Genomic DNA, 26734 nt, shown 5'->3' with positions numbered 1-26734 from the left:
ATGGGCACTAGAGCAAAATAAATTAGGGTTGCAGTACTAAAAGCCAAACTGGGCCAGAGAGTAAAAGAGGATATTTGGTCAAATTTTTCAAAGAACACCAGTGGGTTTTTGCATAAATTTAAATTATATGCATCTACTGACATTTCCAATTTTTGGTGGGAATTTTAATGAAGTATATAAATAGGTTGTAGTGCAAAATTACCAACCGGACCAGTTTTGAAAACTTGGGGTAGAGCTCAAAATCTCCAATGAATAAAATATATTTTTGCATCAAAGTGATTTAAAAACATCACATGACATCCCCAAATTTTGGTGAAAATTTTAAATGCATTTATCAAATGGTTGTAGTGCAAAAGAGGCTCTAAATCTTATAAAAATCATTTTTAAAAGAATTAAGCTCAGGAAAGACAATTATGCAAATAAATCCACTGATAAAAGAAATGTTTTCTTGAGAGGGTATACAAGTCCAATAATATTTTTGGAAAGTTTTCACTTGGGGTAAAAACTCCACAATATCAAAGAAAAGAGAGGTTCTGAAGTCAAAAGATAAATCCAGAAAATAAAAATTTAATTTCCTGGCAAAATTTTAATTGATAAATCATGGTTAAATTTTTGGGGTGTTATATTTGTGTGGCGATCGTCGCCGTATTTTTCTTCGGTGTCTAGCACTTTATTCCATCTGCGATTGAGCGTTTCCTGTGCGGCTTTAAGCCTTTACTTCTGCTTCTTTAGACTTCTCGCAGTGGCCATAAGCCTTCTGTGGAGGTTATCTGGTTCCACACGTGCTTCCGGGATGATGGATGCGTCGTCGTCGTCATCCGGACTGTGCTCCTGTCCCGGGGCGGTTCTATGAGTTCGTCCCTCGGGATCACTGTGATCCGGTGTCTGCTCCGGGCTCTGTTCGGCGTGACCTGGCTCATCCTGCTCCATCGCTGAGTCCATATGGTCGTTGTTGCCTTCAGAGTTGACTGGGGTGTCGATCTTTCTAGCGTTGTTATCGCTATGTTTACTGTGGCTGGACTTAGAGCGGCGTCTGCATCGTCGTTTCGGCTTTTGTCCGGGGGTTTTATCCTCCGTTTTGTCGTCGTCGTCCTCCTTAGGAGTATCCACCATGTATATATCATATGATGAGGTGGCAGTCTAGTGCCCCATCGGTGGTGGTTCCGAATCGTCCTCTGTGCCGACGTCCATACCAACGGTGTCGTCAGAGTAGAAGTCAAGCATGTCTGTTACGTCGTCGACAGTGGCTATGAAGTGGGTGGTGGGTGGGCAACAAATTTCTTCATCGCCTTCTTCCCCCTTGAGCCGCACATAGTCCGGCCAGGAGTTTCTGGACAAAGAGAGAGACTTTAATGAGTTCAGCATGTCGCCAAAGGGCGAGTGCTGGAAGATATCCGCAGCGGTGAACTCCATTACCGGAGCCCATCCGGGATCGGCGGGCTCGGAGGCGCGCGGTCTAGGACCTACAGCCGGACACAAGTCCAGGGGTCCAGGGACACAGGCTTCCTTGGGGATGAAGTTTGTGTCCGGCTCTACCGCCAATGAGTGTGCGGCCTCCCGGGCGTGGTCCATCCGCCCGTCCTCGGATGACGCAATCTGCCCCGGTTTTAGGTCCGGGGCTCCTGCAGGTGCGATATCCTGAGTATTGTCCGACAGCTGGTCGGAACCATGCTCGTCGTGATTGTTCGGCGCTCTTGGCGCAGGCCCGAATCCGTTGAAGATCACGTCTCCGTGTATATCGGCCGTGTAGTTCAAGTTTCCGAACCTGACCTGATGGCCAGGGGCGTCGCTGTCGATCTGCTCTAGGTGGCCAAGCGAATTGGCCCGCAGTGCGAAGCCGCTGAACATGAAGATCTGTCCGGGGAGAAAGGTCTCACCCAGGACCACGTGGTTGTTAATGATTGAAGGAGCCATCAAGCCTTGCAGCAACGACACAGAGGAACTCTCAATGAAAGCACCAATGTCGGTGTCAAAACCGGCGGATCTCGGGTAGGGGGTCCCGATCTGTGCGTCTAAGGCTAATGGTAACAGGAGGCAAGGGACACGATGTTTTACCCAGGTTCGGGCCCTCTTGATGGAGGTAAAACCCTACTTCCTTCTTGATTGATCTTGATGATATATGAGTATTACAAGAGTTGATCTACCACGAGATCATAGAGGCTAAACCCTAGGAGCTAGCCTATGATGATTATGAATGTCCCTACACAGACCAAACCCTCCGGTTTATATAGACACCGGAGGGGGCTAGGGTTTACACGGAGTCGGTTACAAAGAAGGAGATCTACTATCCGGATCGCCAAGCTTGTCTTCCACGCAAAGGAGAGTCCCACCCGGACACGGGACGAAGTCTTGAGTCTTGTATCTTCGTGGTTCATCAGTCTGGCCAAAGTATATAGTCTGGCTATCCGGATACCCCCTAATCCAGGACTCCCTCAAACACGTCGGCATTTTCCCGAAGGAAGGTGATGAGCGCGTCTTCCTATTTGATAGGAAGGTGGGCGCCGATGGTGACAAGATGGTTCCCGTCACCGGTCAGCGAGATCTTCTTGGTGAGGTTCTCGTCCCGAGCGAACTTGGCCTTCTTGGCAGGGACCGAGAAAGAGCCCCCGGCATGAGAGCTGCTTCTGGGCTCCTTGCCAACCTGCAAGGGGTGTCCATCAGCTTCTTCATGAACGGCTGCAGCCACAGCCTCATTCATGACGTTGAGGCAGTAGATGGAGTCCTTGTAGTCGTTCTTGATGGTGATGATGCCCCATTCGCCGGGATCTTCATGACGTTGTAGGCGTAGTGCGAGGCCGCCATGAACTTCGCCAACGTTGTTCGCCCGAGGATGCCGTTGTACGGGAGCGGTGTGTCGGCGACGTCGAACTCGATGTCCTCAGTGCGGAAGTTGTCAATCCCGCCGAAGGTCACTAGCAGGGTGATCCTTCCGAGGGGTCGGATCAGCCCGTGACCCGCCCCCTGGAACGCTCCCGTAGGAAGCAGGCGCGATGTAGGGATCTGAAGCTTCGACAAAATGCCCACGGACAACAAGTTGAGGCCGTCTCCTCCATCTACCATCATCTTGGCGATCTTGAAGTTTTGGATCGTGGGCGAGACCACCAACGGTAGTCTCCCCACGCCCGCGCACGACGAAGGGTGGTCGCCGGCGTCGAAGGAGATAGGCTGGGCGGACCATGCCAGAGGCCTTCTTACTTCGATGGCTGGCTCCAGGGCAATGAGGTCACGGATGAGCCTTCGGTTGGCGCTCATGGAGGGCGGAGCCGAAGCGCCACCATGGATGCAACCCAGTACACCTCTGGGTTCCTGGAACTTCCCAGAGTTTCCTCCGGGGCTCGCGAACTCGCCGCCCTGGTTGTCAGTGTTTCCCTGGGTGGGTTTATCGCGACCACCAGGCGGAGTTCCGCCCTTGCTCTTCTGGTTATAGTCTCTTGCTATGTGACCAGGTTGGCCACATGTGAAGCAGGTGACCCCGGAGTAGCCGCCATAGGTTCTCCTTCCCGGGCCCGCACGTCGTCCACGCCGACACAGCCTTTTGGTGTGATTGCCGTCGGGGTGGAGGGTGCAGGGCTCGTCGTCAGCCATCTCCGAAGATGAAGACGACTTGGTCTTCTTGCTTTTGGGCTCGGAGGCGAGGACGCGCTTGTCCTGGCCGGAGTCGCGCTTCCTGGGCTTTGACGGGGCAGCGCTTTCCCCGGGAACCAAATCCCTGGGAGCCTGCTCCCCTCCTCGGCCTTGGCGCACTTGTCTGCCAACTCCCAGAGCTCCTGGGTGGTCTACACGTCGTGGAAGGCGACGTTTTCGCGCATCCGGGGGTTGCGCATGTTCAGGTGGAAGATGGCGACTGAGGGAGTCCTGGATTAGGGGGTATCCGGATAGCCGAACTATATACTTTGGCCGGACTAATGAACCATGAAGATACAAGACTCAAGACTTCGTCACGTGTCCGGGTGGGACTCTCCTTTGCGTGGAAGACAAGCTTGGCGATCTGGATAGTAGATCTCCTTCTTTGTAACCGACTCCGTGTAAACCCTAGCCCCCTCCGGTATCTATATAAACCGGAGGGTTTGGTCTGTGTAGGGACATTCATAATCATCATAGGCTAGCTCCTAGGGTTTAGCCTCTATGATCTCGTGGTAGATCAACTCTTGTAATACTCATATATCATCAAGATCAATCAAGCAGGAAGTAGGGTTTTACCTCCATCAAGAGGGCCCGAACCTGGGTAAAACATCGTGTCCCTTTCCTCCTCTTACCATTAGCCTTAGACGCACAGATCGGGACCCCCTACCCGAGATCCGCCGGTTTTGACACCGACATTGGTGCTTTCATTGAGAGTTCCTCTGTGTCGTCGCCGCAAGGCTCGATGGCTCCTTCAATCATTAACAACCACGCAGTCCAAGGTGAGACCTTTCTCCCTGGACAGATCTTCACGTTTGGCGGCTTCGCACTGCGGGCCAATTCGCTTGGCCACCTAGAGCAGATCGACAGCTACGCCCCTGGCCATCAGGTCAGGTTCGGAAACTTAAACTACACGGCCGATATCCGTGAAGACTTGATCTTCAACGGATTCGGGCCTGCGCCAAGAGCGCCGAACAATCACGACGAGCATGGTTCCGACCAGCTGTCGGACAATACTCAGGATATCGCATCTGTAGGAGCCCCGGACCTAAAACCGGGGCAGATTGCGTCGTCCGAGGACGGGCGGATGGACCCTGCCCCGGAGGCCACACACTCATTGGCGGTAGAGCCGGACACATACTTCATCCCCAAGGAAGCCTGTGTCCCCGGACCCCTGGACTTGTGTCCAGCTGTAGGTCCTAGACCGCGCGCCTCCGAGCCCGCCGATCCCGGCTGGGCTCCGGTAATGGAGTTCACCGCTGCGGATATCTTCCAGCACTCGCCCTTTGGCGACATGCTAAACTCATTAAAGTCTCTCTCTTTGTCCGGAGACTCCTGGCTGGACTATGTCCGGCTCAAGGGGGAAGAAGGCGACGAAGAAATTTGTTGCCCACCCACCACCCACTTCATAGCCACTGTTGACGACGTAACAGACATGCTTGACTTCGACTCTAACGACACCGTTGGTATGGACGTCGGCACAGAGGATGATTCGGAACCACCACCGATGGGGCACTAGACTGCCACCTCATCATATGATATATACATGGTGGATACTCCTAAGGAGGACGACGGCGACAAAACGCAGGATAAAACTCCCGGACAAAAGCCGAAACGATGACGCAGACGCCCCTCTAAGTCCAGCCACAGTAAACATAGCGATAACAGCGCTAGAAAGATCGACACCCCAGTCAACTCTGAAGGCAACAACGACCATATGGACTCAGCGATGGAGCAGGATGAGCCAGGTCACGCCGAAGAAAGCCGGGAGCAGACACCCGATCACAGTGATCCCGAGGTACGAACTCATCAAACCGCCCCGAGACAGGAGCACAGTCCGGATGACGACGACGACACATCCATCATCCCTGAAGCATGTGTGGAACCAGATAACCTCCATAGAAGGCTTATGGCCACTGCGAGAAGTCTAAAGAAGCAGAAGCAAAGGCTTAAAGCCGCACAGGAAACACTCAATCGCAGAAGGAATAAAGTGCTAGACACCAAAGAAAAATACGGCGACGATCGCCACACAAAGAGCTACCCAAAGCGCAAGCTGCTGCCAGAATTCGACGACGAAGCCATTCCACCGAAGAAAAATACGGGCAGAAGGCCGGACCAACCTCTCCATAACCATAATAGAGCAGCTACTGATGCCGCGCACGATCTACGTGGGCTCCTGGACAAAAAGGCCGGCGCAACTAGGTCCATCTACGGATCTAGAGGATACGCCCCGGCGCAAGACTATGGTTACAAAAACAATCAGACTGATCGAGTACCAGTTCGGAAACAGCACCGGACACAACAACAGCCGGCGACACGTCACAACACGTCCAGATACAGAGGGGCTGCTCACCCCCTGTGCTTCACCGAAGAGGTGCTGGACCACGAATTTCCACAAGGGTTTAAACCTGTGAACATAGAGGCATATGACGGAACAACAGACCCCGGGGTCTGGATTGAGGATTTTATCCTGCATATCCACATGGCTCATGGGGACGACCTCCATGCCATCAAATACCTTCCCCTCAAGTTGAAGGGACCAGCTAGGCACTGGTTGAAAAGCCTCCCCGAAAATTCAATCGGAAGTTGGGAGGAACAAGAGGATGCCTTCAGGGCCAATTTTCAAGGGACTTATGTCCGACCTCCGGACGCGGACGATTTAAGTCACATAATCGAACAACCCGGAGAGTCCGCCCGTAAGCTTTGGAACAGATTCCTCACTAAGAAGAATCAAATTGTCGATTGTCCGGATGCCGAAGCCTTAGCGGCTTTCAAGCACAGTATCCGGGACGAGTGGCTTGCCAGACACCTCGGCCAAGAAAAGCCGAGGATAATGGCAGCCTTAACAAGCCTTATGACCCGCTTTTGCGTGGGTGAAGACAGCTGGTTGGCCCGTAGAGGCACCAGCGACCCAAGTACATCCGAAATTAGGGATGGCAACGGGAAGCCATGACGCAATAAAAATAAACGTCGAAACAAGGAAGCAAGTCCGGACAACATAGCGGTCAACGCTGGATTTAGGGGCTCTCGGCCCGGTCAACAAAAGAAGCCACTTAAAGGAAGCAAAGAGGGACCGTCCGGCCTGAACAAAGTCTTGGACAGACTATGCCAAATTCATGGAACCCCCAAAAACCTGCGAACCACACTCACAGAGAATGCTGGGTCTTCAAGCAGGCCGGCAAATTAAATGTCGAACACAAGGGAAGGGAAACACCAAGTGAAGACGAGGACGAGCCTCGCCAGCCAAACACTGGGGGACAGAAAGAATTCCCACCAGAGGTAAAAACAGTAAACATGATCCACGCAACTCACTTAACCACGGGAAGGCGTGAATGCGCGCTCAGAGACGCATACGCTATAAAGCTCGTTGCCACCAATAACCACTGGTCGGCCTACCCAATCACCTTCGATCACAGGGACTACCCGACTAGTATGCGGCACGGAGGATCAGGTGCCTTGGTGCTCGACCCAATAATCGACGGATACCACCTTACTCGCGTCCTCATGGACGGCGGCAGTAGTCTTAATCTAATATACCAGGACACTGTCCGCAGGATGGGGATCGACCCATCCAGAATCAGCGAAAGTGCCACCACCTTTGAAGGGGTGATACCAGGCGTTGAAGCTCACTGCAGGGGCTCCCTCGTACTAGAGGTGACATTCGGTTCCCCAGGCAACTTCAGAAGCGAAGAACTACTCTTCACCATCGCCCCCACCAAAGTGGTTATCATGCATTGCTCGGGAGGACGGCCTTCGCCCGCTTCAACGCAGTACCTCACTACGCCTATCTTCAACTCAAGATACCCGGTCCACGTGGCGTCATCACTATTAAACGGAAAGACGGAGCGTTCCCTACGCGCGGAAGAGTATGCGGCGGCTCCGGCAGCCGGACTCTAAGCGCCCTCTAATACTAGAACGCAGTACTAGTCGTTAAGACCACGGACACGGTTAGACGAGTCCGGCAGCCTAGATAAACCTGATCTGGGCACCACACATGTAATCCCATAGAGGACACCAGGGGCTATAAACATTTAATACCGCCCAGCCCTTGGCTTGACCTTAGTAACAGGCCAATATTTTACACTCTTTCTATCCATCGGTGATAGCCAAATCTTCGCACGCTTACATCATACTCTTTTACATGAGTTTTTCTTTTTTACAGACACCATTTGTGCGACACCCTTCCAGGACACGGCACAACGGAGACAAAGGCGCAGACGTGCAGCAGGGCCCCGCTCAAAGGTTTCTCTTTAGATTAAGCCCCTGTGTGAACCTTCTTTACTGTCTCTTGTTGCTTACACATCCCATGGGTACTACACCCACAGAGGATACTGCCGTTATTGGCATTTCGCCACGACAGACTAATGCACGTACCTGGAAATACAGGGTTCATAATAAATGGCATTACTCAGCCCGGTATATGTTATAAAGTCTGAATACCTTCGGGAGTGTTCGGCGTCGCGAGTTTGGCCTTATATGCATCAGCTCCGAATCATGTCTTTGGTCAAATGTTGGGTTTGCCCAGCTCCTGGGTTTGCTGCCTTACATTCCGTTCTTATCGGCTAAGGCGGCCAAAGGAGAACTACTGCGATTGTGCCCTGGTTATTCCGGATGAGCACCTCAGTAGAGAAAGCCGAAAACTGACTGTCATGATACAGCGAGAGACTGTTCAACCACTCGATAACTTATCGGAATCTTTAGGATTCCTCCGCATTAACGAAGGACCGTTTCCCGGTCATGTACATATGCGCCCGTATTCGGATGCACGCAAAGGTACAAGCGGATACATAGTAGCCCCACCGTCAAACTCCTATGGCTAAGTGAAAGTGTTACAGCTATATAGCCTGGTTGCCTAGTTTGCTGTGCGATCACCTCCTTAATGGAATAAGACGTTGGATAAAGTGTGATTACGCACATTTTCGCGAACACCCCCGCATTGTACGCGTGGGGGCTGAAGCCAACGACTGCTATCTTTCAGATTACATATATGCATAAAACGGCCGCACATGAGGCACAATAGCACTTTCGGGCAACAAGTATAAACATAGCCTCATAATTAAAGTTGTTTTTACAATAAAATGAGTTTTCACTCGAACATGACATTCTTCGAGCACTGAGCCTCTATTAAACGAGCACCTTTTGCTACCTGCTCCAAGACATGCTCGGCAGGTTCCTGGCTTCCCGCCGGACTCTGGGTTGCAATAACGGTGCCATCCATATCTGTCCAATATGCCTTAGCGCGGGCAAGAGCCATCCGTGCACCCTCTATGCACGCCGACCTTTTCATGGCATCGATTCGTGACACGGCACCAAGGAGTTGTTGCACTAAACCAAAATAACTGTTCGGCTTTGGCCCATTCGGCCATAGATGGTCTATTACAGACCTCATTGCAAGACCGGACAACCTATGGAGCACGGCCATAGCAGCCATCTTCTCGCTCAATGGCAACGGGCGCGTTGGAGCATTGAATTTCGACCAGAACAGCTTTTCCACTTCATTATCCTTCTGATCCTCGAAAAACTTGGCCGCGTCAGTGGCACTCTTCGCCAGATCCGCATACGCGTCTGATGGGCTCCAGCGTTGATCCAGAGGAACATACTTCGGATCTAAGAACTTCATCCGCAACAAATAGGGGTTTCCAGCCACGATTTCTCCGGCCTGTCGAAGCTCGTCCCGCGCATACCTAATTTCGGAACGCGTCTCCTTGGCCACATCATGGGCCTTATTCAGGTCAGCCGAATTAGCCTTCTTCTCCTTTTCAAGGAGCTCATACCGGTCAGCGGTATTTTTTAACTCCACAGCCATCTCGGCTATTTTGTCTTCGCTTCGGCGACGAGCAGCCTGTTCAGCTCTCAACTCTCCGGCCGCCTTTAGGGCAGCCGCATCGCTGGCCCGGGCTTGTTCCTTGGCCAGGGCAAGTTCTGCCCTCAGGGCTTCCACGGCAGCAGCTCCGTCTACAGTCCAAGTATATAACATTAATATAATACTTCTCTGAGTTTTTCCCATAAGGAAAGCAGAGCACATACCTTGCGACTCCTTAAACCGCTGGTTCACAAGTGTGATATCGGCATCAACAACTCCAATCTGTCGCCTTAGTTCGGCGACTTCAACGGACTGGTCGGCTGCCGGACCCTTCGTCACCTGTGCATACACACAGTATGATCATTACCCAACGGTGTGATCCTCTGTTTGCCGCCTTGGGCTGGCAACCAGAGTCTCAGGGGCTACTATACATATGGAGCACACCTAGCGCGTGCGCCACAATCAAAGAAATTATATATTTCGTTACATACCTCAAAGCCTCTGAGCAGGCTTGTAAAAGCCTCATTCAACCCGCTTGTGGCGGATGAAATCTTCTCAAGCACCGTGCTCATCAATGAACGATGATCCTCCAAGAGAGCAGCTCGCTCCAGAAGACCCGTCAGCGTATCCGACCGATTGCCGAACTGTGCTGGACCTTTGTTATCGCCCCCGTAGGAGCCAAACGCTCCGGGCTCAGGGCGGCCGAAGCACTAGCTTCTGGCCTCGGCGAATCCGGACCTCTCCGTGACGACACCTCCGGGTCGCCCGCCTCATGAGGCGGAGAGGTTGGTGGGGTTTCACTCTCCATCATCTCCAGAAGAAGATCCCCCGAAGACGAACTCTGTCGAGAAGAACCGCTTGCCGGACTGCAAAGAATGAATCCTAGTTACTATTCTCGGAGGAGGAAGCACTAGCTTTCTATTTATGATTAACTTACAGCTCGGTTGAGGGTTGGCCCATTTGCGAGCATGGCACGGTGTGGACGCCCTTCGGGGCAGGGCCCTCAGGTGAGGTTTTCTTCCCTTCCTTGGGCACCTCCGTCTCCAAGTCTTCGGAGGCGGCCCTCTTCTTCCCGCGAGGGGAGGAGGCCTTAGATTCCCCTTCCCGACTGTCCTCCTTTGGGGAGGTAGCAATTCCCCCGGTTTGGATGTGCAATGTGTGAAGTTCTGCTTCTCTGTTCTTCCCTTCGCCTTTCCCCGAGGGCACTTTACTTAGTACATGACCAAGCATCCTGGCTATGGCGGGACTAGGCTAGCCCTCGGGAAGTGGCGCCGGACACCTGATTCTCTCCGCCTTGCTGAGCCATTCCTGGCCACGGAGAATTTTTCAGAATCGTGTTATGATAAATATAAATAAGGTGTTCAGTTTCTGGGTTACTTACTTGGGTGTCTGGGCGGTTGTAGCTCAGGCCCGCTTCCTCGGTGGTGTCCAGACATTTTACTTGTGGTCCGAAGAATAACTTACACATCCCTTCGAGCGTCAAGCCGAAGAAGTGCAGAATAGTCCGCGGACCTTCCGGATTGAACTCCCACATCCGAAGAGGCCGGCGTTTGCATGGCAAGATCCGCCGGACTAGCATCACCTGAATTATGCTGACAAGGCTAATGTCCCACTCAAGAAGCTCCCGGATGCGGCCCCGCAATGTTGGTACATCATTATCAGGCCCCCAATCCTGTCCTACCTTGGCCCATGACGCCAGTTGAGGCGGAGGGCCCGAACGGAAGTCGGGGGCGGCCACCCACTTTGTGCCCCTGGGAGCCGTGATGTAAAACCACCTCCGCTGCCATAGATCGGATACCTCTGGGAAGCAGCCCTCTGGCCAGGGGGCGTCGGCGTTCCTTGTTATTACAGCACCTCCGCACTCCGCGTGTCGCCCTTCAATCATCTTCGGCTTTACATTGAAGGTCTTGAGCCATAAGCCGAAGTGTGGGGTGACGTGGAGAAAAGCTTCGCACACAACGATGAATGACGAGATGTGAAGGATGGCGTCCGGAGCCAGATCATGAAAATCTAGCCCGTAATAGAACATGAGCCCTCTCACAAAGGGATCAAGGGGGAAGCCTAAACCGCAGAGGAAGTGAGAAACAAATATGACGCTCTCATTGGGCTCGGGAGTAGGGATGACCTGCCCTGGAGCAGGAAGCCTGTGCTGGATGTCGGCGGTCAGATATTTGACCTCCCTCAGCTTCGTGATGTCCTCCTCTGTGACCGTGGATGCCACCCACCGACCGTGAAGGTTGGATCCGGACATGATTAAAGATCTGAAGTACCTAAGCTTGGGCTTCGGGTGTTGGAACTCGAGATGCTAGAAGGCGCAAGCGTGGTAGAAAAGAGGGATAGGCCTCGGCCCCTTTATAAAGAGGGTGAATATCAAGCATCCTCGGCGTGACCACGCGGGACTTACCTAAAAACACGGAGTCATACCAACAGGCGTCGTGGGGTTGCACGCCCCCGTATTGATGGTAGATCCCGTGATAAGAGGAACACGATCTCTGTTCTGACGAGGCGTGCCAATTAAACCGCCTCGCAACACATATCGAGGCAGGCTGAGAAAGACCGGTCCGTGTCGGGCCAGGCCACAGGGTACGCCGTTGGAAAAAATTTATTGTCAGCGGATCAGATTTGTGAAGTGTTAGGCTCTCTACGGTGTTGTGCGGAGATTATCTCGCAGAGCCGGACACGATCCTTAATCTACTTTGGAGTATTCGGAGATGGAACCCGCCTTGCAATTTCGAAGATAAACTGCGCGCCGGACTCGTCGTCATTGAAGCCTGGTTCAGGGGCTACTGAGGGAGTCGTGGATTAGGGGGTATCCGGGTAGCGGGACTATATACTTTGGCCGGACTGATGAACCATGAAGATACAAGACTCAAGACTTCGTCCCATGTTCGGGTGGGACTCTCCTTTGCGTGGAAGACAAGCTTGGCGATCCGGATAGTAGATCTCCTTCTTTGTAACCGACTCCGTGTAAACCCTAGCCCCCTCCGATGTCTATATAAACCGGAGGGTTTGGTCTGTGTAGGGACATTCATAATCATCATAGGCTAGCTCCTAGGGTTTAGCCTCTACGATCTCGTGGTAGATAAACTCTTGTAATACTCATATATCATCAAGATCAATCAAGCAGGAAGTAGGGTTTTTCCTCCATCAAGAGGGCCCGAACCTGGGTAAAAAATCGTGTCCCTTGCCTCCTGTTACCATTAGCCTTAGACGCACAGATCGGGACCCCCTACCCGAGATCCGCCGGTTTTAACACCGACAGCGACCACGGTTAGTCCTTGACGCCGGGAATGGTGTTCATCATAGCGCAGAAACGCTGGACGAACCGGCGCAGAGACTCGTCGGGGCGCTGCACGATGTTGTGCAGATCCGCCATGATCCCGGGGAGAGGAGAGACCCCATGGAATGCACCGAGGAACGTGCTCTTCAGTTCCCTCCAAGACTTGATGGAGTAGCTGGGCAGGTTGAAGAGCCATGACTGAGCATTGCCCTACAAGGCCAGCGGGAACCAGTTCGCCATGATCCTCTCATCCGCCCCCGCGCACGTAGCCGCCATGGAGTAGAGGCTGAGGAAGTACTTGGGGTTGCCCTTGCCGTCATACTTCTCGACGTCTATCTTGAACTTCTTCGGCCACCGAACTTGGCGCAGCTCGGGGACGAAGGCCTTGCATCCGTCCGTCAGATCCACCTCGTCCGTGACCCGGCGATGGCGTTCACAACGTTGCTCGATGCGGACGCGCATGTCCTCTGCAAGACAGTCGTCGAGAGTGTGACGAAGATCCCTGGTTGCGGCGGTCTTGGATGACGCGATGGAGATGATGTCATCATCGTCGTCGTCGTGGTGCCGCGCCTCCCGCGCGGGTGAACGAGCACGCGCTGCGGGTTCGGGGCGCTCTCCCAGGTCCGGATCTCGTCTCCTTCCCTGAGTTGCCTGGGCCCCGGCAGCAGCAGGCACGGGCGCGGGCTCGGCGTCGACGTTTACCTTAGCCCTGGCGAGAAGCTCTTGAGCAGCGCAGACCAAGCGAGGAAGCGCTCGGGGTCGTCCATGTAGCTAGGAGGGAACTGTTGGAAATATGCCCTAGAGGCAATAATAAATAGGTTATTATTATATTTCCTTGTTCATGATAATCGTTTATTATCCATGCTAGAATTGTATTGATAGGAAACTCAGATACATGTGTGGATACATAGACAACACCATGTCCCTAGTAAGCCTCTAGTTGACTAGCTCGTTGATCAATAGATGGTTACGGTTTCCTGACCATAGACATTGGATGTCGTTGATAACGGGATCACATCATTAGGAGAATGATGTGATGGACGAGACCCAATCCTAAGCCAAGCACAAGATCGTGTAGTTCGTTTGCTCAGAGCTTTTCTAATGTCAAGTATCAGTTCCTTAGACCATGAGATTGTGCAACTCCTGGATACCGTAGGAATGCTTTGGGTGTACCAAACGTCACAACGTAACTGGGTGGCTATAAAGGTGCACTACAGGTATCTCTGAAAGTGTCTGTTGGGTTGGCACGAATCGAGACTGGGATTTGTCACTCCGTGTAAACGGAGAGGTATCTCTGGGCCCACTCGGTAGGACATCATCATAATGTGCACAATGTGACCAAGGAGTTGATCACGGGATGATGTGAGTTACGGAACGAGTAAAGAGACTTGCCGGTAACGAGATTGAACAAGGTATAGGGATACCGACGATCGAATCTCGGGCAAGTAACATATCGATAGACAAAGGGAATTGTATACGGGATTGATTGAATCCTCGACATCGTGGTTCTTCTGATGAGATCATCGTGGAACATGTGGGAGCCAACATGGGTATCCAGATCCCGCTGTTGGTTATTGGCCGGAGAACGTCTCGGTCATGTCTGCATGGTTCCCGAACCCGTAGGGTCTACAGACTTAAGGTCCGGTGACGCTAGGGTTATAGAGATATTAGTATGCGGTAACCCGAAAGTTGTTCGGAGTCCCGGATGAGATCCCGGACGTCACGAGGAGTTCCGGAATGGTCCGGAGGTAAAGATTTATATATGGGAAGTCTACCGAAAGGGGTCCGGGGGTCCACCAAGGGGGTCCACCAGCCCCGGGGGGCCACATGGGCTGTAGGGGGTGCGCCTTGGCCTATATGGGCCAAGGGCACCAGCCCCAAGAGGCCCATGCGCCAAGAGATAAGGAAAAGGGAGAGTCCTAAAGGGGGAAGGCACCTCCGAGGTGCCTTGGGGGGGGGGAGGACTCCTCCCTGGCCGCACCCTTCCTTGGAGGAAGGGCCAAGGCTACGCCCCCCCTCTCCCTTGGCCCTATATATAGTGGGGGGAAGGGAGGCCAGCAATATCCAAGCCCTGCCGCCTCCCTCTCCCTCCCGTGACACCTCTTCCTCCCCGCTTGCGCTTGACGAAGCCCTGCTGGGATCCCGCTACTTCCACCACCATGCCGTCGTGCTGCTGGATCTCCATCAACCTCTCCTTCCCCCTTGCTGGATCAAGAAGGAGGAGACGTCGCTTCTCCGTACGTGTGTTGAACGCGGAGGTGCCGTCCGTTCGGCGCTAGGATCATCGGTGATTTGGATCACGACGAGTACGACTCCATCAACCCCGTTCTCTTGAACGCTTCCGCTCGCGATCTACAAGGGTATGTAGATGCACTCCTTCCCTCTCGTTGCTAGTAAACTCCATAGATTGATCTTGGTGATGCGTAGAAAATTTTGAATTTCTGCTACATTCCCCAACAGTGGTATCAGAGCTAGGTTTATGCGTAGTTTCTATGCACGAGTAGAACACAAAGTAGTTGTGGGCGTAGATGTTGCCAATTCTTCTTGCCGCTACTAGTCTTATCTTGTTTCGGCGGCATTGTGGGATGAAGCGGCCCAGACCGACCTTACACGTACGCTTACGTGAGACAGGTTCCACCGACTGACATGCACTAGTTGCATAAGGTGGCTAGCGGGTGTCTGTCTCTCCCACTTTAGTCGGAACGGATTCGATGAAAAGGGTTCTTATGAAGGGTAAATAGAAATTGGCATATCACGTTGTGCTTTTACGTAGGTAAGAAACGTTCTTGCTAGAAACCTATACAAGCCACGTAAAAAAAACTTGCAACAACAATTAGAGGACGTCTAACTTGTTTTTGCAGCATGTGCTATGTGATGTGATATGGCCAGAAGATGTGATGAATGATATATGTGATGTATGAGATTGATCGTATTCTTGTAATAGGAATCACGACTTGCATGTCGATGAGTATGACAACCGGCAGGAGCCATAGGAGTTGTCTTTATTTTTTGTATGACCTGCGTGTCATTGAATAACGCCATGTAAATTACTTTACTTTATTGCTAAGCGTGTTAGCCATAGAAGTAGAAGTAATCGTTGGCGTGACAACTTCATGAAGACACAATGATGGAGATCATGATGATGGAGATCATGGTGTCATGCCGGTGACAAAGATGATCATGGTGCCCCGAAGATGGAGATCAAAGGAGCAAAATGATATTGGCCATATCATGTCACTATTTGATTGCATGTGATGTTTATCATGTTATGCATCTTATTTGCTTAGAACGACGGTAGCTTAAATAAGATGATCCCTCACTAAAATTTCAAGAGACGTGTTCCCCCTAACTGTGCACCGTTGCGAAGGTTCGTTGTTTCAAAGCACCACGTGATGATCGGGTGTGATAGATTCTAACGTTCGAATACAACGGGTGTTGACGAGCCTAGCATGTACAGACATGGCCTCGGAACACATGCGAAACACTTAGGTTGACTTGACGAGCCTAGCATGTACAGACATGGCCTCGGAACACAAGAGACCGAAAGGTCGAACATGAGTCGTATAGTAGATACGATCAACATGGAGATGTTCACCGATGATGACTAGTCCGTCTCACGTGATGATCGGACACGGCCTAGTTTGACTCGGATCATGTATCACTTAGATGACTAAAGGGATGTCTATCTGAGTGGGAGTTCATTAATCAGATGAACTTCATTATCATGAACATAGTCAAAAGGTCTTTGCAAATTATGTCATACGCTTTAGTTCTACTGTTTAAGATATGTTCCTAGAGAAAATTTAGTTGAAAGTTGGTAGTAGCAATTATGCGGACTGGGTCCGTAAACTGAGGATTGTCCTCATTGCTACACGGAAGGCTTATGTCCTTAATGCACCGCTCGGTGTGCTGAACCTCAGCGTTGTCTGCAGATGTTGCGGAACATCTGACATACATGTTTTGATAACTACGTGATAGTTCAGTGCGTAATGCTAACGGTTTAGAATTGTGGCACCAAAGACGTTTCTGAAACATCGCAGAACATATGAGATGTTCCGAAGACTAAAATTGGGATTTCAGACTAGTGCCCACGTCAAGAGGTATGAGACCTCTGACAAGTTTCTTAAGCCTGCAAACTAAGGGAGAAAGGCTCAGTCGTTGAGCATGTGCTCAGATTGTCTGAGTACCACAATCGCTTGAATCGAGTGGGAGTTAATCTCCCAGATGAGATAGTGATAGTTCTCCATAGTCACTGCCACCAAGCTAGTAGAGCTTCGTGATGAACTATAATATATCAGGGATAGTTATGATGATCCTTGAGCTATTCGCGATGTTTGACACCGCGAGAGTAGAAATCAAGAAGGAGCATCAATTGTTGATGGTTAGTAAAACCACTAGTTTAAGAAGGGCAAGGGCAAAAGGGATACTTCATGAAACAGCAAGTCGTTTGCTGCTCTAGTGAAGAATCCCAAGGTTGAACCCAAACCCGAGACTAAGTGCTTCTGTAATGAGGGGAACGGTCACTGAAGCAGGACTACCCTAGATACTTGGTAGATGAGAAGGCAGGCAAGATCGACAGAAGTATATTGGATATACATTATATGAATGTGTACTTTACTAGTACTCCGAGCAGCACCAGGGTATTAGATACCGGTTCGGTTGCTAAGTGTTAGTAACTCGAAATAAAAGCTGCGGAATAAACGGAGACTAGCTAAAGGTGAGATGACGATATGTGTTGGAAGTGTTTCCAAGGTTGATGTGATCAAGCATCGCATGCTCCCTCTACCATCGAGATTGGTGTTAAACCTAAATAATTGTTATTTGGTGTTTGCATTGAGCATAAACATGATTGGATTATGTTTATCGCAATACGGTTATTCATTTAAGGAGAATAATGGTTACTATGTTTATTTGAATAATACCTTCAATGGTCTTGCACCTGAAATGAATCTCGATCGCCATGATACACATGTTCGTGCCAAAAGATATAAGATAGTAATGATAGTACCACATACTTGTGGCACTGCCACTTGAGTCATATTGGTATAGAACGCATGAAGAAGCTCCATGTAGATGGATCTTTGGACTCACTCGTTTTTGAAAAGAATGAGACATGCGAACCATGTCTATTGGTATATATGCATGAAGAAACTCCATGCAGATGGACCGTTTGGACTCACTTGATTTTGAATCACTTGAGACATGCAAATCATACCACATGGGCAAGATGACTGAAAGGCCTCGTTTTCAGTAAGATGGAACAAGAGAGCAACTTATTGGAAGTAATACATTTTGATGTATGTAGTCCAATGAGTGCTGAGGCATGCAGTGGATATCGTTATGTTCTTACTTCACAGATGATTCGAGTAGATGCTAAGAATATTTACTTGATGAAACACAAGTCTGAATTATTGAAAGGTTCAAGTAATTTCAGAGAGAAGTTGAAGATCATCGTGACAAGAGGATAAAATGTCTGTGATATGATCATAGAGATGAGTATCTGAGTTACGAGTTTGGCACACAATTAAGACATTGTGGAAAGTGTTTCACAATTAATACCGCCTGGAACACCATAGTGTGATGGTGTGTCCGAACATCATAACTGCACCCTATTGGATATGGTGCATACCATGATGTCTCTTATCGAATTACCACTATCGTTTATGGGTTAGGAATTAGAGATAACCGCATTCACTTTAAAAGGGGCACCACGCAATTCCGTTGAAACGACACCGTTTAGAGAAACCTAAGTTGTCGTTTCTTAAAAGTTTGGGGCTGCGAAGCTTATGTGAAAAAGTTTCAGGCTGATAAGCTCGAACCCAAAGCGGATAAATACATCTTCATACCCAAAACAGTTGGGTATACCTCCTATTTCAGATCTGGAAGCAAAAGTAATTGCTTCTAGAAACGAGTCCTTTCTCGAGGAAAAGTTTCTCTCGAAAGAATTGAGTGGGAGGATGGTGGAGACTTGATGAGGTTATTGAACCATAACTTCAACTAGTGTGTAGCAGGGCACAGGAAGTTGTTCCTGTGGCACCTACACCAATTGAAGTGGAAGCTTATGATAGTGATCATGAAACTTCGGTACAAGTCACTACCAAACCTCGTAGGACGACGAGGATGCGTACTACTTCAGAGTAATGCGTAATCTTGTCTTGGAAGTCATGTTGTTGGAAAACGATGAACCTATGAGCTATGGAGAAGCGATGGTGGGCCCATATTCCGACAAATGGTTAGAAGCCATGAAATCCGAGATAGGATCCATGTATCAGAACAAAGCATGGACTTTGGTGAACTTGCCCGATGATTGGCAAGCCATTGAGATAAATGGATCTTTAAGAAGAAGACGGACATGGACGGTAACGTTACCGTCTATGAAGCTCGACTTGTGGCAAAGAGTATTTTCACAAGTTCAAGGAGTTGACTACGATGAGATTTTCTCATCCGTAGCGATGCTTAAGTCCGTCGGAATCATGTTAGCATTAGCTGCATTTATGAAATCTGGCAGATGGATGTCAAAACAAGTTTCCTTACCAGTTTTCGTAAGGAAAGGTTGTATGTGATACAATCAGAAAGGTTTTGTCGATCCTAAGGATGGTAAAAGGTATGCTAGCTCCAGCGATCCTTCCATGGACTAGAGCAAGCATCTCGGAGTCAAAATATACGCTTTGATGGAGTGATCAAAGTTTTTGGGTTTATACAAAGTTTGTTAGAAACTTGTATTTACAATAAAGTGAGTGGGAGCGCTACAACATTTCTGATAAGTATATGTGAATGACATATTGTTGATCCGAAATGATGTAAAATTTCTGGAAAGCATAAAGGGTTGTTTGAAAGGAGTTTTTCAAAGGAAGACCTGGATAAAGCCGCTTACATATTGGGCATCAAGATCTATAGAGATAGATCAAGACGCCTGATGATACTTTCAAAGAACGCACACCTTGACATGATTCTGAAAGAGTTCAAAATAGATCAGCAAAGAAGGAGTTCTTGGCTGTGTTACAAGGTGTAAGTATTGAGTAAGACTCAAGACCTGACCATAGCAGAAGAGAGAGAAAGGACGAAGGTCGTCCCCTATGCTTTAGACGTAGGCTCTACAGTATGTTGTGCTGTGTACCGCACATGAAGTGTGCCTTGCCATGAGTTGGTCAAGGGGTACAATAGTGATCCGGGTATGGATCACATGACAGCGGTCGAACTTATCCTTAGTATCTAGTGGACTAAGGAATTTTCTCGATTATGGAGGTGAAAAGGAGTTCGTCGTAAAGAGTTACGTCAATGCGAACTTTGACACTAATCCGGATGACTCTGAGTAGTAAACCGGATTCGTATAGTAGAGCAATTATTTGAAATGGCTCCAAATAGCGCGTGGTAGCATCCACAAGATGACATAGATATTCGTAAAGCACACACGGATCTGAAAGGTTCAGACCCGTTGACTAATAACCTCTCTCACAAGCATAACATGATCAAACCAGAACTCATTGAGTGTTAATCACATAGTGATGTGAACTAGATTGTTGACTCTAGTAAACTCTTTGGATGTTGGTCATATGGTGATGCGACCTGTGAGTGTTAATCACATTGTGATGTGGACTAGATTATTGACTCTAGTGCAAGTGGGAGACTGTTGGAAATATGCCCTAGAGGCAATAATAAATAGGTTATTATTATATTTCCTTGTTCATGATAATCGTTTATTATCCATGCTAGAATTGTATTGATAGGAAACTCAGATACATGTGTGGATACATAGACAACACCATGTCCCTAGTAAGCCTCTAGTTGACTAGCTCGTTGATCAATAGATGGTTACGGTTTCCTGACCATGGACATTGGATGTCGTTGATAACGGGATCACATCATTAGGAGAATGAAGTGATGGACGAGATCCAATCCTAAGCCTAGCACAAGATCGTGTAGTTCGTTTGCTCAGAGCTTTTCTAATGTCAAGTATCAGTTCCTTAGACCATGAGATTGTGCAACTCCCGGATACCGTAGGAATGCTTTGGGTGTACCAAACGTCACAACGTAACTGGGTGGCTATAAAGGTGCACTACAGGTATCTCTGAAAGTGTCTGTTGGGTTGGCACGAATCGAGACTGGGATTTGTCACTCCGTGTAAACGGAGAGGTATCTCTGGGCCCACTCGGTAGGACATCATCATAATGTGCACAATGTGACCAAGGAGTTGATCACGGGATGATGTGAGTTACGGAACGAGTAAAGAGACTTGCCGGTAACGAGATTGAACAAGGTATAGGGTTACCGACGATCGAATCTCGGGCAAGTAACATATCGATAGACAAAGGGTATTGTATACGGGATTGATTGAATCCTCGACATCGTGGTTCATCCGATGAGATCATCATGGAACATGTGGGAGCCAACATGGGTATCCAGATCCCGCTGTTGGTTATTTGCCAGAGAACGTCTCGGTCATGTCTGCATGGTTCCCGAACCCGTAGGGTCTACACACTTAAGGTTCGGTGACGCTAGGGTTATAGAGATATTAGTATGCGGTAAACCGAAAGTTGTTCGGAGTCCCGGATGAGATCCCGGACGTCACGAGGAGTTCCGGAATGGTCCAGAGGTAAAGATTTATATATGGGAAGTCTTATTTTGGTCGCCGGAAAAGTTCCGCACTTTATCGAAAGGGGTCCGGGGGTCCACCAAGGGGGTCCACCAGCCCCGGGGGGCCACATGGGCTGTAGGGGGTGCGCCTTGGCCTATATGGGCCAAGGGCACCAGCCCCAAGAGGCCCATGCGCCAAGAGATAAGGAAAAGGGAGAGTCCTAAAGGGGGAAGGCACCTCCGAGGTGCCTTGGGGGGGAAGGACTCCTCCCTGGCCGCACCCTTCCTTGGAGGAAGGGCCAAGGCTGCGCCCCCCCCCCCTCTCCCTTGGCCCTATATATAGTGGGGGGGAAGGGAGGGCAGCAATATCCAAGCCCTGGCGCCTCCCTCTCCCTCCCGTGACACCTCTTCCTCCCTGCTTGCGCTTGACGAAGCCCTGCCGGGATCCAGCTACTTCCACCACCATGCCGTCGTGCTGCTGGATCTCCATCAACCTCTCCTTCCCCCTTGCTGGATCAAGAAGGAGGAGATGTCGCTTCTCCGTACGTGTGTTGAACGCGGACGTGTCGTCCGTTCGGCGCTAGGATCATCGGTGATTTGGATCACGACGAGTACGACTCCATCAACCCCGTTCTCTTGAACGCTTCCGCTCGCGATCTACAAGGGTATGTAGATGCACTCCTTCCCTCTCGTTGCTAGTAAACTCCATAGATTGATCTTGGTGATGCGTAGAAAATTTTGAATTTCTGCTACGTTCCCCAACAGGAACTTCATCAGCTCCTCCATAGCTAGAAGGGCTTTGCGGCGAGCGTGATCACTCGGCGCGGTGTTGATGGAGGCCCTGCTGCCCCCGCAGCTGCTCCTGCCGCCTCCCACGCCTGCGGCGGCGGCTCCTCCGGTGGCGGCCTTGGCGTGCGCATTCTCCCCTTGCGCGGCATCCCTGATGGCTCCTCCACTCAGGACGGGAATCTCGCCGCGGGCAGGATGGTGATACGCGCTAGGACCAATACCTAAAGCGACGGGCGCCTCCAGGTCCATCGCGCCGGCCTCCAGGGGATGCGCGCCACTTGGAAGGGGAGCACGACGAATCTGCAGCCGGGGAGAGCTGCGGGTGGAGGCGGCAGTGGCCTTCCCTACCTTGCCGTCGGTCCTCTTCTTCGGAGGCATGGTCGTCGAAGCCCAAGAAGAGCTTGCGGTTGCAGATCTTCCGTTTCCCGAGCGGGATGACAAAGTAGTCGAAGAAGAACTCGAAGTCGCTGACGAAGACGAAGCAAATCTTGATGTTGGCGCCCCCTACCTGGCGCGCCAGATGTCGCGTGCCGGAACACGGACACCGGGAGTATCGAGGCACCCTCTTTTAGAGGTTCGGCACGGGGCGCAAAGAGGTCGGCGATCTACTTCACCGGCCTTCCGGAGACAGGTCCCTGCTACGTCGCGGGTCCCGACGGTGAGGAAGAGGGGGGGGAGTAGAGAGAACGAGACGGCAAACACAGGGCATTTTACCCAGGTTCGGGCCGCGTGGTGCGGAATCCCTACTCTTGCATGGATGTACTCAAGATCATGGTGGTGGTGGAGCTACAAGGATGCTTCCCGAGGACTCATGGTGAGTGGCCCGAGCTACACGAAGGGCAGATCCTCCTGGAGATCACCTCCCTTCCTAGCCTAGCCTATCCTTCTAGCTTGTGGTCTTCTGGCTTGTCTTGAGTCTGGATCTGATCCTCTTTCCTCGTGCCCATGGTTCTCCCTTTATACCTCAAGGGGGCTGCCAAAGTGGGCACGAGGGGGGTCACGTGCTTCCCTCCACTTCCTAGCCGGGGGCTCCTCCAGGTTTTGGCGGGAAGACAGGTGGCGCTCCGTCGTTGGCTCGCGAGTGGACGGAGAGGTGCCGCCCCAAAGCGTGCCTGCTTTGGGGCCGACAAAGGTGTCAGGGGGTGGTTGGCCCCTGACAGAGGATCGCTCCTGATCCTCTAGCGTTGTCCTTGCGTGGTAGGTGGTGTCTCCTACACCATCTTGGCGCCCAAGTATCATAGCCTTCCTGGCCAGCGTTGGGGAGAGGCATCCCATTCTCCCGGGTCTTACTCCGGCAGACAGCCATCCCGGGGACTAGTAGTGACAGGCCTCTTACCCGGGTCACCTACTCTCACTCCCGGGATGTTGTACCATAGCCTGTGGAGAGCCTCCCGGGTCGTCCCCCGGGAGCACCCAAAGGGGAACTCTCTAGCTGGACCAGGTAAGCTCCACTATGGAGGGAACGGTACGGAGTCGATCATGGATGGCCTCCTGCTCATCCACTCGTCTGCTCACTGTGATACTCTGCCCGTGTACGCCGCCTTCCACGTCTTCGGGGGCTAGCCAGGGCTAGCCCGGTCCTGGCTCACCGGGGCACACTGTCCCACAGTGTGCCAGCGAGCTCCGTCTTCTAGGGGGTGCACGGCGAGGGTGCACCCGGGTCTCGGCCTTCTCTTGGTGATGGGCCCGCTTCGCCAGGAGCAATGGGGGCCCCAGTCTTCATTGCTACGACAAAAGGTGTGGCAAATAAGTAGATAAAGAATTGACATATGAGATTGCAAACAAAGTTCATATCAAGTTACTAATTATATGGGCATCACGTCCTAACATAGAGACCTTTTGATTATTAGTCTCACTTATACTCCACCAAGATGCGAACCAAATCATACACCTTAGTAATTAAGATTAATCATAGTATAGCCTTAAGTTCAATGACATGAAGTTAAAATAAGAACATGCTGGATCTAGTCATAGATTGAAGCTTGTCACTCGCCTACCTTGCAACATGGTATTTTTGATTATCCCTAGTGAGGCAACAAAGTAAGGTAAAAACCCAATGGATCACGATATTCAAGTTGTCAGCTTATCGCATCACCACCCCTGTTACTCCAACTAATGCACACGTTCCCCCTCACACGCTCTCATAAACATGCATGGTCAATACAAGTAATACAAGAACGGGGTACATAATATGCATCTACTTTCATAACTGAAATAACATTGCAATCTCTACATATATTAACTCATAGAAAGATCGACCACAAAGGTAATACAACGGTAACCGTAATCATGTTCAGCAGCTCATACGGTACTAATTAGTGAAGCACAAGAGAGAGAGATACATATGCTACTTCCACAAACCCATAGTCCAGAGGTGGACTACGCCCTCTTCATGATGGAGACGGTGGAGATGTCGATGGAGGAGAAGGAGACCTCTCCGGCAGGGCTCCACCGGAGTTTCCCCCCTCCAATCTGCAGCCTCCTGGTCTCTGTTTCTGGTTTCTCTTGTGTGGCCGCTCTTGTTACAAAGAACGTCGGGGGGCTCTTTATATAAGCGTTTTTAGGTCAAGACGAAGCTTCGTGAAGAAGGATCACCATCAACGGAGCCACGGGGCTAAAGATAGGTGGGCCCATGCGGCCCCTGTATCTGGCCGCGTGGGCCACCCTCTTTGTGGCCTCCGGCCTCCGTTTGTTTGCTTCCTTCGCTCAGAGGTCTTCTAACTTCCAAAAAAGTGACCCCCGTAAATTTGCAAGTCATTATGATGTCGTTAAGGCCCCTGAAACATAAAAGGAAAAAATAGGATAATCTGCCTGCGCAGAGTTAATTCCAAAAATAGGGGAAATCATTATTACTTTACAAAAATCATTAAATAACAGTAATATAAAGTTTATATCATGCAAATATGATTGGAAAATAGGGATTATAATGCAAAGTTCATGTATGCATTTTACGTGCATCAACATCCCCAAGCTTAACTCTTGCTCGTCCTCGAGTATGAAAGTGATAAAACTAACATGGACTTTGCAATATAACACCAACAAGGATATATAAGATGATTGCTACTGCTACATAAAGTCAAATGATTCATTATTCAAAACAGTAGCAATGTGCAAAACAATTTATCAAGTGTTATCAAATATTCAATGCAAGGATGTTCCATGATAATTCACAAAGTGTAACATAGAAGATAGTAATATGGACCACATGTATGCAATATGATAAGTAAGAACATGCTATATTGGTCATAGAGTGATGATGGAAAACTGAATATAAAAGTGGACACTTTGGAAAGATAAATGAGTAGAGGTAAAGCATGCATGAGTTTCATCTATCCTCCAAAATCTTCTACTTAAGTTATTGATTGCAATGGTAATACTTGGTGTCAAGCTGTCATTCCCCTATCATAGCATCTTGAATGATTAAAATTTAAAGTGAAAGCAAATATGAGTAGTGTGCTTGACAAAGTAATGGTTGGATGTCTCATGCCCCTTGAATACAAGTACCTACACCATGGGTTACTCAACTTAGGACATAAAGCAAGTTTAAGTTATTTATCATTGTAAGTAATAATGATATCATCAAGAGACTCAACTGGGGTACCTCTTGTCCCATGATATGGATCAAGCCCACATCAAAACAACAAGACAAACAAACATAATGAACAACCTCAACACCCTTTTTATTTACCACTTGGTATATCCTCTTTCTTTTTCATTCTGGGGTGTACCATAGATAGTTCACCATAGCATGTAAGTAAATTTCCACCATGATTATGCATGGCTTAGATTAGTGGCCCAGGCTTCTCTCTAACCATTTATACAAACTCATTTGAACTCACTCTATTTCCATTTTATTTCACCATGATAGGCATCCATAAACAAAAGTACATGATATCAACTAAATAATTAAAGGAGCATGTTGAAAACTTTGCATGTGACAGCACATATGGGCTAACTCCCAACCTTAAACATTTATCAAGCCACTAGCATCATAATATTAATCACAATGGGTCATATTTATTTAGTACAATGGTAATAAAAATGTGCATGAAGTCGTGAGAGTTATTTAACCAACTTTTACCATTACTAGCAAAACATGCTCGTGCGTTGCAACGGGAGAAAAACAATAACATTTTAGATGAAAAACTGGCATGACCCAAAAAAATTGACTAGCATGACCCAAATTTTCATCCAACATAAATTGAATATCATAACGCTGACCTCAATTCGTCTTTCCCCCTTATCTCCTCTAATGCAACAAGAGTGGGGAAACAGAATGGTGGCACGGTAGCGAGGAGGCATCCGTCCTCCGACAAGGATGCGAGAGTGGAGAGAAAGTTTCATACAGATAGAGAGAATAGAGAGGATTGGGTCATTGTGTTTTCATGTTTCTTCGCGTGGAAATTGGGTCAGGCACATGAAAAGCGACAGACAACGAACAAAATTGCTGCATCAAAAGAGAAAACGTTTTCCGTTTAATATTGATATATATTTTTATATCCCAGCAATCATTTTTTTAACGTCCCAGTTTGAAGACTTGTACTTCCCAACAAATAATATGCACCTATTAACATGCCTATTTTTTGTCGTGCGCTTCTCGCGAATGTTTGAATTTTCGGCACACCATTTATAGCAATTTTCCCGACGAACCGAAAAATGCAATTCCT

The sequence above is a fragment of the Triticum aestivum genome, chromosome 3D (genome assembly GCF_018294505.1).
Source record: "Triticum aestivum cultivar Chinese Spring chromosome 3D, IWGSC CS RefSeq v2.1, whole genome shotgun sequence".
Taxonomy (NCBI): Eukaryota; Viridiplantae; Streptophyta; class Magnoliopsida; order Poales; family Poaceae; genus Triticum; species Triticum aestivum.
This window is presented reverse-complemented; position numbering follows the sequence as displayed.